Source organism: Giraffa tippelskirchi, chromosome 8 (assembly GCF_054371585.1).
Source record: "Giraffa tippelskirchi isolate mGirTip1 chromosome 8, T2T-mGirTip1v1.2.pri, whole genome shotgun sequence".
In the NCBI taxonomy this organism is placed as follows: domain Eukaryota; kingdom Metazoa; phylum Chordata; class Mammalia; order Artiodactyla; family Giraffidae; genus Giraffa; species Giraffa tippelskirchi.
This window is the reverse complement of record NC_137282.1, coordinates 109,380,227-109,390,561: the sequence shown is the minus strand read 5'-3', so window position 1 is coordinate 109,390,561 and position 10,335 is coordinate 109,380,227.

The window sequence follows — 10,335 nt, the reverse complement described above, 5'->3', positions numbered from 1 at the left end:
TCTATAACTAAAGAAATAAGGTGAAAATATCTCTAAGTCATACAGGTCAATTTTAGCTGGAGAATGTACTTTTAGTAGTTGAGCTAATGGAAATCTTTCAATTTAAAAGAAAGGAGGATTGTGAGCAGATGACTCAAGGCAGTATCACAGAAGTCATGGAGACGGACAGGGCTATGAAAGAAGTGATCATCCCTGGCAGGGAGATTAGCTGAAGATGAGAGAGTTCAATTTATTTGTAGAGAAGTTGTGTCACTTTAGATCTAGGGGTTGGGGAGGAAGGCAAGCAAACCAGATTGTGATTGGTTTGGCAAAAAGAATTTATTGAAAGTATACTGGAGTATTTCTCAAAAAAAAAAAAAAAATCTAAACTATCCATTCTAGTGATTGGAATATAGCTTGTCTATGGAACAGAAATGTCAGACACTCTACTTGCCTCTTGTTTTATGGACATCTCTTTTGTGAGGAACATGACTGCCTGATGTAACCAAGGTTTACATTTTATTGTTTCAAGCATTTGGGGCCAACTCTACATCTTTTTTTTTTTTTTTCTGTTTAAAACCTAATTTCCTGGGGATGAGACTTATTGGGCTTGACTGAGTGAGAAGGCCAACTTGGACCACGAATGATTAACTGTGGCTATAATGAATGGTCATTTTGCAATATGGCTTCCCTGCGCTGGCTGTGTGACAGTGGGAGGGGAAAAGAGAGAAGGAAGTGCAGTTTGTAGAATAAGCAGATGGACTAAGGAAACTGTTTCTGAATTCTTCACTGGAAAAGTGCATCTCTAAATCATTTGATTCAAGAGATTTAACTAGAAGAGATGATCTGATGCTCGGCCACAAAAATCCCACCAAGTTACCAACATATTCTGGTAAAATAGCAGTACTTAAAGTTTTACCAAGGTTTATTTTAACTACTTAGATATAAAAAGAATAGTTAATTCATATTGATTTTATAATTTTCTCCAGTAAATTTTTCACTTGGAATTTCAGCTGGAAGGCATTGATAAATCTAATGCAGTCTTCTCATTTTATAAGGAATATAAAAAAATAAATTACTTGACCAAGGTCACATGGTAAATAAGTGAAAACATCTAGGCTGAAATCCAAGTGTTACTTCTTACCTAGTGCTGATATTTTGATCTTATTTGCTTAGAAATAGTTTGTATTTTGCTAAAAAATTTTAGAAATGATGGGTTCTTAACTGAGCAATCTCTGAATAAAAGTATATACAAGTCCCTGGTCTCACTGTGTTCTGTGGCAGCAAGACTTAACAGTAGTTCAGAACTTTAGCTCGGAAATTGAGAAATATCAATTCCACACAGTGCTTTCTCCTGAACTAAAGACAACTTCTTTCCAGAGGTGATTTGCAAATAGATCCACAGGGAAAACCAGGATTTAGGGAGCAGATTTGGAGTCCATCAGCTCTAAGATAGTTCTGTAATGCTAGATCAGGGTATAACACAATTTAATATGGCAATGATGATCTGATCAGTAAGGATCTCAAAGCAGAAATACTAGTAAGGGTCCCATGCATAAGGACAGATGTAAACATGTAAACAAATAAACAGGACAATTCCTGATAAGGATAACTGTCATGAAGAGAATAAAACAGGGGATGTGATAAAGAGTGATGGGAGGCTACTGAAGATTAGGGAATCAGGGAAATTCTGAATTAATGAATGATTCAATGAAAGGAAAGCTATCAAGTAGAAACATATATCAATAACTTTAATAATAAAATAAAAATAAAAAAATAAAACTATAGTAATATCAATAAGAGCCCCAAGTTATATTTGATAAAATTCAATATCCAGTATTTTTTTTAAATTTATTTTCAATTGGAGGAAAATTGCTTTACAATGTTGTATTGGTTTCTGCCATACAACAACATGAATCAGCCATAAGTATACGTATGTCCCCCTGTTCTTGAACCTCCCTCCCACCTGCTACCGCATCCTACCCCTGTATGTTGTCACAGAACTCCTTGTATTACACAGCAATTTCCCATTAGCTGTTTTACATATGGTAATGTATATGTTTCAATGCTACTCTCTCAATTTCTCCCACTCTCTCCTTCCCTCACTGTGTCTACAAGTCTGTTCTCTATGTCTGAGTCTCTATTCAGTTCAGTCACTCAGTCGTGTCTGACTCTTTGCGACCCCACGGACTGCAGCACACCAGGCCTCCCCGTCCATCACCAACTCCCAGAGTTTACTCAAACTCATGTCTATTGAGTCGGTGATGCCATTCAACCATCTCATCCTCTGTCATCCCCTTCTCCTCCCGGCTTCAATCTTTCCCAGCATCAGGGTCTTTTCAAATGAATCAGTTCTTCGAATCAGGTGGCCAAAGTACTGAAGTTTCAGCTTCAGCATCAGTCCTTCCAATGAATATTCAGGACTGATTTCCTTTAGGATGGATTGGTTGGATCTCCTTGCCGTCCAAGGGACTCTCAAGGGTCTTTTCCAAACCACAGTTTGAAAGCATCAATTCTTCGGTGCTCAGCTTTCTGTATAGTCCAACATTCACATTCATACATGACTACTGGAAAAACAATAGCTTTGACTAGACAGACCTTTCTTGGCAAAGGAATATCTCTGCTTTTTAGTATGCTGTCTAGGTTGGTCATAACTTTACTTCCAAGGAGTAAGCGTCTTTTAATTGCATGGCTGCAGTCACCATCTGCAGTGATTTTAGGGCCCAAGAAAAGAAAGTCTCTCACTGTTTCCATTGTTTCCCACCTATTTGCCAGGAAGTGATGGGAATGAATACCATGATCTTAGTTTTGTGAGTTTTAAGCCAACTGTTTCACTCTACTCTTTCCTTTTCATCAAGGGGTTCTTGAGTTCTTCTTTGCTTTCTGCCATAAGGGTGGTGTCATCTGCATATCTGAGGTTATTGACATTTTCCCCCGCAAACTTGATTCCAGCTTTTGCTTCATCCAGTCCAGCATTTCTCGTTATGTACTCTGCATATAAGTTAAATAAGCAGGGTGACAATATACAGCCTTGACGTACTCCTTTACCTATTTGGAACCAGTCTGTTGCTCCATATCCAGTTTTAACTGTTGCTTCTTGACCTGCATACAAATTTCTCAGGAGGCAGGTAAGGTGGTTTGTTATTCCCATCTCTTTCAGAATTTTCCAGTTTGTTGTGACCCATACAATCAAAGGCTTTGGTGGAGTCAATAAAGCAGAAGTGGATATTTTCTGGAACTCTCTTGCTTTTTCTATGATCCAGTGGATGTAGGCAATTTGATCTCTGATTCCTCTGCCTTTTCTAAATCCAGCTTGAACATCTGGAAGAACCTCTGTTAGTGCCCTGCAAATGGGTTCATCAGTACCATCTTTCCAGATTCCATATAAATGCATTAATATATGATATTTTTCTCTTTCTGACTTATTTCACTCTGTATAACAGGTTGTAGTTTCATCTACCTCACTAAAACTGACTCAAACACATTCTTTTTTATGGCTGAGTAATATTGTACATATATGCCACAACTTCTTTCTTTATTCATCTGTTGATGAACATCTACGTTGTTTCCATGTCCTAGCTATTGTAAATAGTGCTGCAATGAACATTAGGGTACATGTGTCTTTTTAAATTATGGTTTTCTCAGGGAATATGTCCAGCAGTGGGATTGCTGGGTCATGTGGTCGTTTTGTTTTTCCTAATTTTTTAAGGCATCTCCGTACTGTTATCCTTAATGACTGTATCAATTTTCATTCCCACCAACAGTGCAAGAGGGTTCCTTTTCCTCCACACCCTCTCCACCTCTCCAGCATTTATTGTTTGTAGATTTGTTGATGATGGTCATTCTGACTGGTGTGATACCCCATTGCAATGTTGATGTGTATTTCCCTAATAATGAGCAATGTTGAACATCTTTACACGTATTTGCTGGCCATCTGTACTCAACATAGGTCCGTCTAGACAAGGCTATGGTTTCTCCCGTGGTCATGTATGGATGTGAGAGTTAGACGGTGAAGAAAGCTGAGTGCCGAGGAATTGATGCTTTTAAACTGTGGTGTTGGAGAAGACTCTTGAGAGTCCCTTGGACTGCAAGGAGATCCAACCAGTCCATCCTAAAGGAGATCAGTCCTGGGTGTTCATTGAAAGGACTGATGTTGAAGTCGAAACTCCAATACTTTGGCTACCTGATGTGAAGAGCTGACTCATTGGAAAAGACCCTGATGCTGGGAAAGATTGAGGGCAGGAGGAGAAGGGGACGACAGAGGATGAGATGGCTGGATGGCATCATCGACTTGATGGACATGGGTCTGGGGAGACTCCGGGAGTTGGTGATGGACAGGGGGGCTTGGAGTGCTGCAGTCCATGGGGTCACAAAGAGTCGGACATGACTGAGCAACTGAACTGAACTGAACTGATTCAACATCCAGTCTTAAAAGTGATATCAAATTTGCTCTTTCTTGATATAAAAAAAGGGAAAGCTAAGAACTTAAAAGTTGATTTTGTAAATGGTAAATACTAGGAACATTTTCCTTAAAAAAGTGAAGAAAATAAAGGTGCTTTTTTCACTATTATTTTCCAATATAATGCTAGAAATTGTTTTTATCACAGTAGGATCTCCAGAGGGAATGAAAACTAATTATTGGGGGAGGGAAGGAAACAAAAATGCTATTTCAAGAAATAGGAGACTCTAATTAAGCCATTTCCACCCTCCACAAAACTATTTAAGATGTTAAAAGCATTCAGTGAAATGGCAAAACACAAGATAAGTGTGTAAATATGTATATCTTTCCTAAATATTATTAAAAACAATGAGGAAAGGTAACTAAAAAGAGATCTTATTCACAATATCAGTGAATTATAAAATATGTGGAAGTTAATGTGGAATGTTAAAGGCACATAAAATAAGCTATAAAAAACCTTAATGAAAGAATTCAGAAAACCAAATGAAGGCAGACACACAGCATGACTGTGGATAGCTGAAATGATATTTCCTGAGTAAATGTACTGGTTTAACACACGCCATTAAAAACCAAAGGGTACTTTGTGTTGTTATTTAGTCACTAGGTCTTATCTGACTCTTTTGCCGCCCCATGGACCATAGCCATGGACTGAAAACCCCATGGGATTTCCCAGGCAAGAATACTGCAGTGGGTTGCCATTTCCTTCTCCAGGGGATCTTCCTGACCCAGGGATAGAACTCATGTGTCCTGCTTGGCAGGCAAATTGTTTATCACTGAGCCACCAGGGAAGCCAAGTGTACTTTATAGAAGTCAATAAAGTGATTCCAAAACTGTTTTGGAAAAACATATCAGCAGAATTATCAAATATCACACTGTGGAGGGAAAAAGAACAATGAAGAGGAACTATCTTTGCTAGTTACTAGAATCTTTAAGGAAATGAGTGGAAATGACATGGCATTAGTTCAAAAATGGAGGAAAGGATAATGGAAAGGAATAGGAGCCCTTGTTTGCATATAATGTAATTTTAATATATGAACTCAGTCTACCCAAATGATGGAGAGAGGAGTCATGATTTAAGAACTAGTAAGAAAACTACTGCCCACTCCAGTATTCTTGTCTGGAGAATTCCATGGACAGAGGAGCCTGGCAGGCTACAGTCCATGGGGTTGCAAAGAGTTGGACACGACTGGGCAGCTAACACTTTCACCTTCAAGAAAACTACATATTAATGTGAAGAGATGTCAACTTGGATCTTCACCTCGCACTACATTTTTATCCCTTCTGCAAAAAAAGCTGCCCATTATGACTTTACTGTTTTTGAAAACTGGCATTAAATCATTTAAAAGTTGCCAGCTGTCTTCTTCTTATAGGGGTGGAGTCATCAATTCATCTTTGGAAAAGACTTCCTTTGTTTTGGGAAAGTCACTAGAATGGCTCTTTTTAATTACACAAATGTAGAACAAGTACTCACTTGTTACTTTTGGAGGAAATGGAAGTCTCCCATAAGCTGACAACTTCAGGTTTATTGGCGGGCATATATCCTTTCTGAATCAGAGAGGAAAAATATATCTGTGTCTTATCTGTTTGGGCTGCTGTCGCAAAATGCCAGACTGAGTAGCTTGTAAACAATAGAAACTTATTTCTCACAGTTCTAGAGGCTGGAAGTCTGAGACTGTGGGCCAACATGATCTGGTAAGGGCCTTCCTCTGTGTGGCGGACGTTTCACTGTATTTTCATTTGGTAGAAAGGGCTGAGGCTATTGCTAGAACTTCTGTAAGGTCCTAATTCCGTTCACGAGGGCTCCTCATTCATAATTTAAGCACTTTTCTAAGCCCCCCACCTCCTCATATCATCACAGTGGGTGTTAGGATCTCCACACACAAATTTTGGGGGGATTCAAATATTCAAACTATAGCACCCTGGAATCTGGATTTAGGCTGAACTGTCCTTGCAAAGTGGGGCTTCCCAGGTGGTTCAGTGGCAAAGAATCTGCCTGCCAGTGAAGGAGACTCAGGAGACATGGGTTTGATCCCTGAGTGGGGAAGAGCCCCTGCATAAGGAGATGGCAATCCACTCCAGTATTCTTGCCTGGAGAATTCCATGGACAGAGGAGCCTGGTGGGCTACAGTCCATGGGGCTGCAAACAGTCGGACATGACTGAAGTGACAGCATACACACATGCAAAGTCACTGAGGTATACCAAGAGGGTTGTAAAGACCTGATCTCTTTATGCTGGAGATTAAAAGTGTAAAGGGGAAATCAGTAGAACTGGACTTGGCACACTAATATTTGGATTGGACCATTTTTTACTGCCTTTCACATAGTGTTATTTAAGACAAAATAACTCAGACCTGAGTAAAGCACTGCTGACCTTTATCATAGCCTTGTTTGAGCCATGGAGCCAAATTATACTCTCTGGGTGGGTGTTCCTACTTTCAGTGTTTTAACTCAATCTTCATAACAGCCATATGAGACAGGACATGGATTTAAAGAGGAAAGTCTCCATCTCTCTTTCTTCTATATGTGCGCACACACACACACGATGTGTATGTACACATATACAAGCACATGTATATTCACAATCCCATTCGTACTTCCACCACAGGGGTTCATAGGGCCAGTATTCCAGAGTGTGGAGATGCCTGGAGATTTTCTCTTAGTGGGAATGAGTTGGCCATTGTTGTACCAAGTGTTCTAACAGCAACTCCTTCTAGCAGTAGTACTCTACATTATTGTTATTTCATTCTTGAATCTTCAGTGTATTTTGTTAATTTTTTAATTATTTTCTTAGTGCCTTGGAGAATTAAGGAAGATATCTGTGTCCATGCTAGGAGAGAAACTGGTTGGACAGAGTGGTGTTCTGGAGAAACTGGTTATAGACAGTATCAGTGACCTGCTAGGCTACAACAGTGAAGCTACATTATCAGAAGAACTGATGTGTAATAGGGGGATGTGTAATAGGTCTGTGGGAGGGAAATCCCAAGAAAGAATGGGTTTCTTACAGCTTATGGAATGTAGCTTCATAGTTTCTTAATTTGGCTATTAAAGAAAATATGACATTATTATGTTTTGTGTGGTCTGTGGACTACTGAAGCCAATTCAGTTGTTCCTTTACTTATTCGTCCGTTCCATAAATATTTATTGGTTGCCTACTACGTTCTGGACTGGGTATATAGATCCAATGATGGCTAACAGAGTCTCTGTTCTTTAGGAGAACACTCCTTGAAGTGAAGTATTAATAAATCAAATTGTAAGAAAATAAGAAGGAAAATAAGAGCATCAAAAGAGAAATGAAAAAAGATGGATATATATTACTATATAAACATTTTAAGTATCTATAAAACGAAAATTAATGAAGGAAGCCAAAAAAGAAAACAGACTTAGGGAATTACTTGTATTAAATATATGTGAGCTAATGGAATTTTAAATACATCAGTTTTCAGTGGAAGCTAAAGTCTAACACCAAATCCCTAAAAAACAAAAGGATACTAACAGCGTTCAAATAAGAGGAAACTTTTAAAAATACCTTCACTAGCAATTAAATAAATTTGCATTAAAACAACAATAAGCTAATATCTCACAGTTAATGAATTTAAAAGTATGGATAAGAAAAATCATAAAACTTTAAAAGAGGCTATGGAAAAATAAGCAACCAGACATTGTCCTTGTTGCTATAAATTAATTCTTAAATCTTAAATTCTCAATTTAATTCTTAAAAAGAGGCTTAGCATTAAACACTGAGAGCATAAAAATATAAATGCTCTTTTACAACTGAAGATTCAGCCTAAGGCAAAATTTCACCTTTAATAGTGATTGCCACCTAGAATGCTTACTCCCTGCTAGGCACTTTTCTAAGTGCTTGACATATTTAATCTTCGTTGCAGTCATATGAAGTCAGTACTTTTATTATCTCCATTTTACAGATGAGGAAACTGAGGGACATCATGATTAAGTAAATTGCTTAAGATCACATGACAGAGCTGATATTTGAAGCTCCTGCTGCTAAGTTGCTTCAGTCGTGTCCGACTCTGTGTGACCCCATAGACGGCAGCCCACCAGGCTTCCCCGTCCCTGGGATTCTCCAGGCAAGAGCACTGGAGTGGGTTGCCATTTCCTTCTCCAATGCATGAAAGAGAAAAGTGAAAGTGAAGTCGCTCAGTCGTGTCCGACTCTTAGTGACCCCATGGTCTGCAGCTTACCAGGCTCCATCCATGGGATTTTCCAGGCAAGAGTACGGGAGTGGGGTGCCATTGCCTTCTCCGTGAAGCTCCTGGGACTGGGCTCATAATCACTACATCATGAAAGAAAAGAAGTTTTGTATCCAATGATACTTTCAGCATTATCATTTATACTGTAAAAAAAATTGGGAGAAAACATGTTCGACCAGGGGAATGGTTAAATATAGTACATTCATTCAATAGATAATTATTCAACCAGAGGTATTCAGGACTTTTCTTGGTACAGGACATCGATTTCACAAAAGTATTACTTGTCCTTTTGCAAGTCTTCTCTGTGTCTCTATTTCTTTGAGCCATTCATAAATTTCAGGAGGTTCTACCCCAATTGGACACTATTATTTTCTGTTGCAGCAGCCCATGGATGCATATATCATGTCACTGCATGGACCTGAGTGTGGTGAGAGTGAAATTATCTAGGAGTATAAATTACCATCTCCCCTGAATACTTTAGCCACATTAAATGAACTCGTACATTTCTTTGACTTCATGTTCCCATCCCTGTTACCTCACCCAAATAAAGCTTTTTTTTTTAACCATAAATATATTGATGTAGTAACAACACATTTCTTGCCTTAAAGGGCTGTGAAGATCTAAGTAGGCTTTTGTGTTGCAAATGTTAGTAAGAGTTTCAAAATATTTAATTGTATTTACACAGAAGCAAAAGAAAGAAGAAAAGAAAAACAAATTAATTATGTATTTTAACATCTCTTCATATTTTTCCTATTAATTACAAAAATAATACATCCCATTTATTAGAAATCTACTATATGCCAGGAGCTATGCTAACCACTCTACATAATTTATTGCTTTTAATCCTCTCAATAGCCATAAAGTAGGTTTTATTTAGTATTATCATGTCACAAATGAGAACCCAGAAGCTTGAAGAAGTTGAGTAACTTGCCCTGGGTCACACAACTCATAAACGGAAGAGCCAGGACTTAAACTCAGGTTTGTCTGAATCTAGAAATCAAGCAATGAATCATACCGATAGTATTTTTACTTCCTCTTCTTTTCCAAATATAAATTTAGATTTACTTTCTGTAATGTTTAATTCCATGATAAAGTTCTAACTCTGTGGAGTCAAATAACATTATAACCAGTTGCCTTGGAAATGAAGAGGGTATCATAAGTTAAAACTAGAAGGGGCTTACAATATTGAATATGAGAAAAGGTGAGTTATGAAATTCTTTGAAGAGAACCTTGCTGTACAATGAAATAAAGAAGAAAAAACAAGGAAAGTAAAAATGGAATACTCTCAACAAATCTACAGACATATTTTACACATAAGTTTACTAAAAAGGAACATTGTGTACAATAAATGTTAATGGTAGTTGGGAATGAAAATTTGAAATTAAATGTGTACTAATTTCAGCTGCAACCCTTCTTCCAGAAGGATTCTTTTTTTTTCTTCATCTGCTGGCTTAACCATATAAAGTTCAGCTGTACACACAGAAATCTCACTTGTACCAAAGACTGTCATCTAACTCAAAGACTGGCACCTGTTTCAGAGTGGGCAATTTTACCACTTGGGACAGCTTCCAATAGTTCTCCTACTTTATCTTATTTTTGAACTTGAGGAAAAAAAATCTGTCACAAATTTAGGAAAAGACTGATTATTCTGAAGCTGTAATGGGGTGGAGCGGGGGTGCAGCTGTTAGT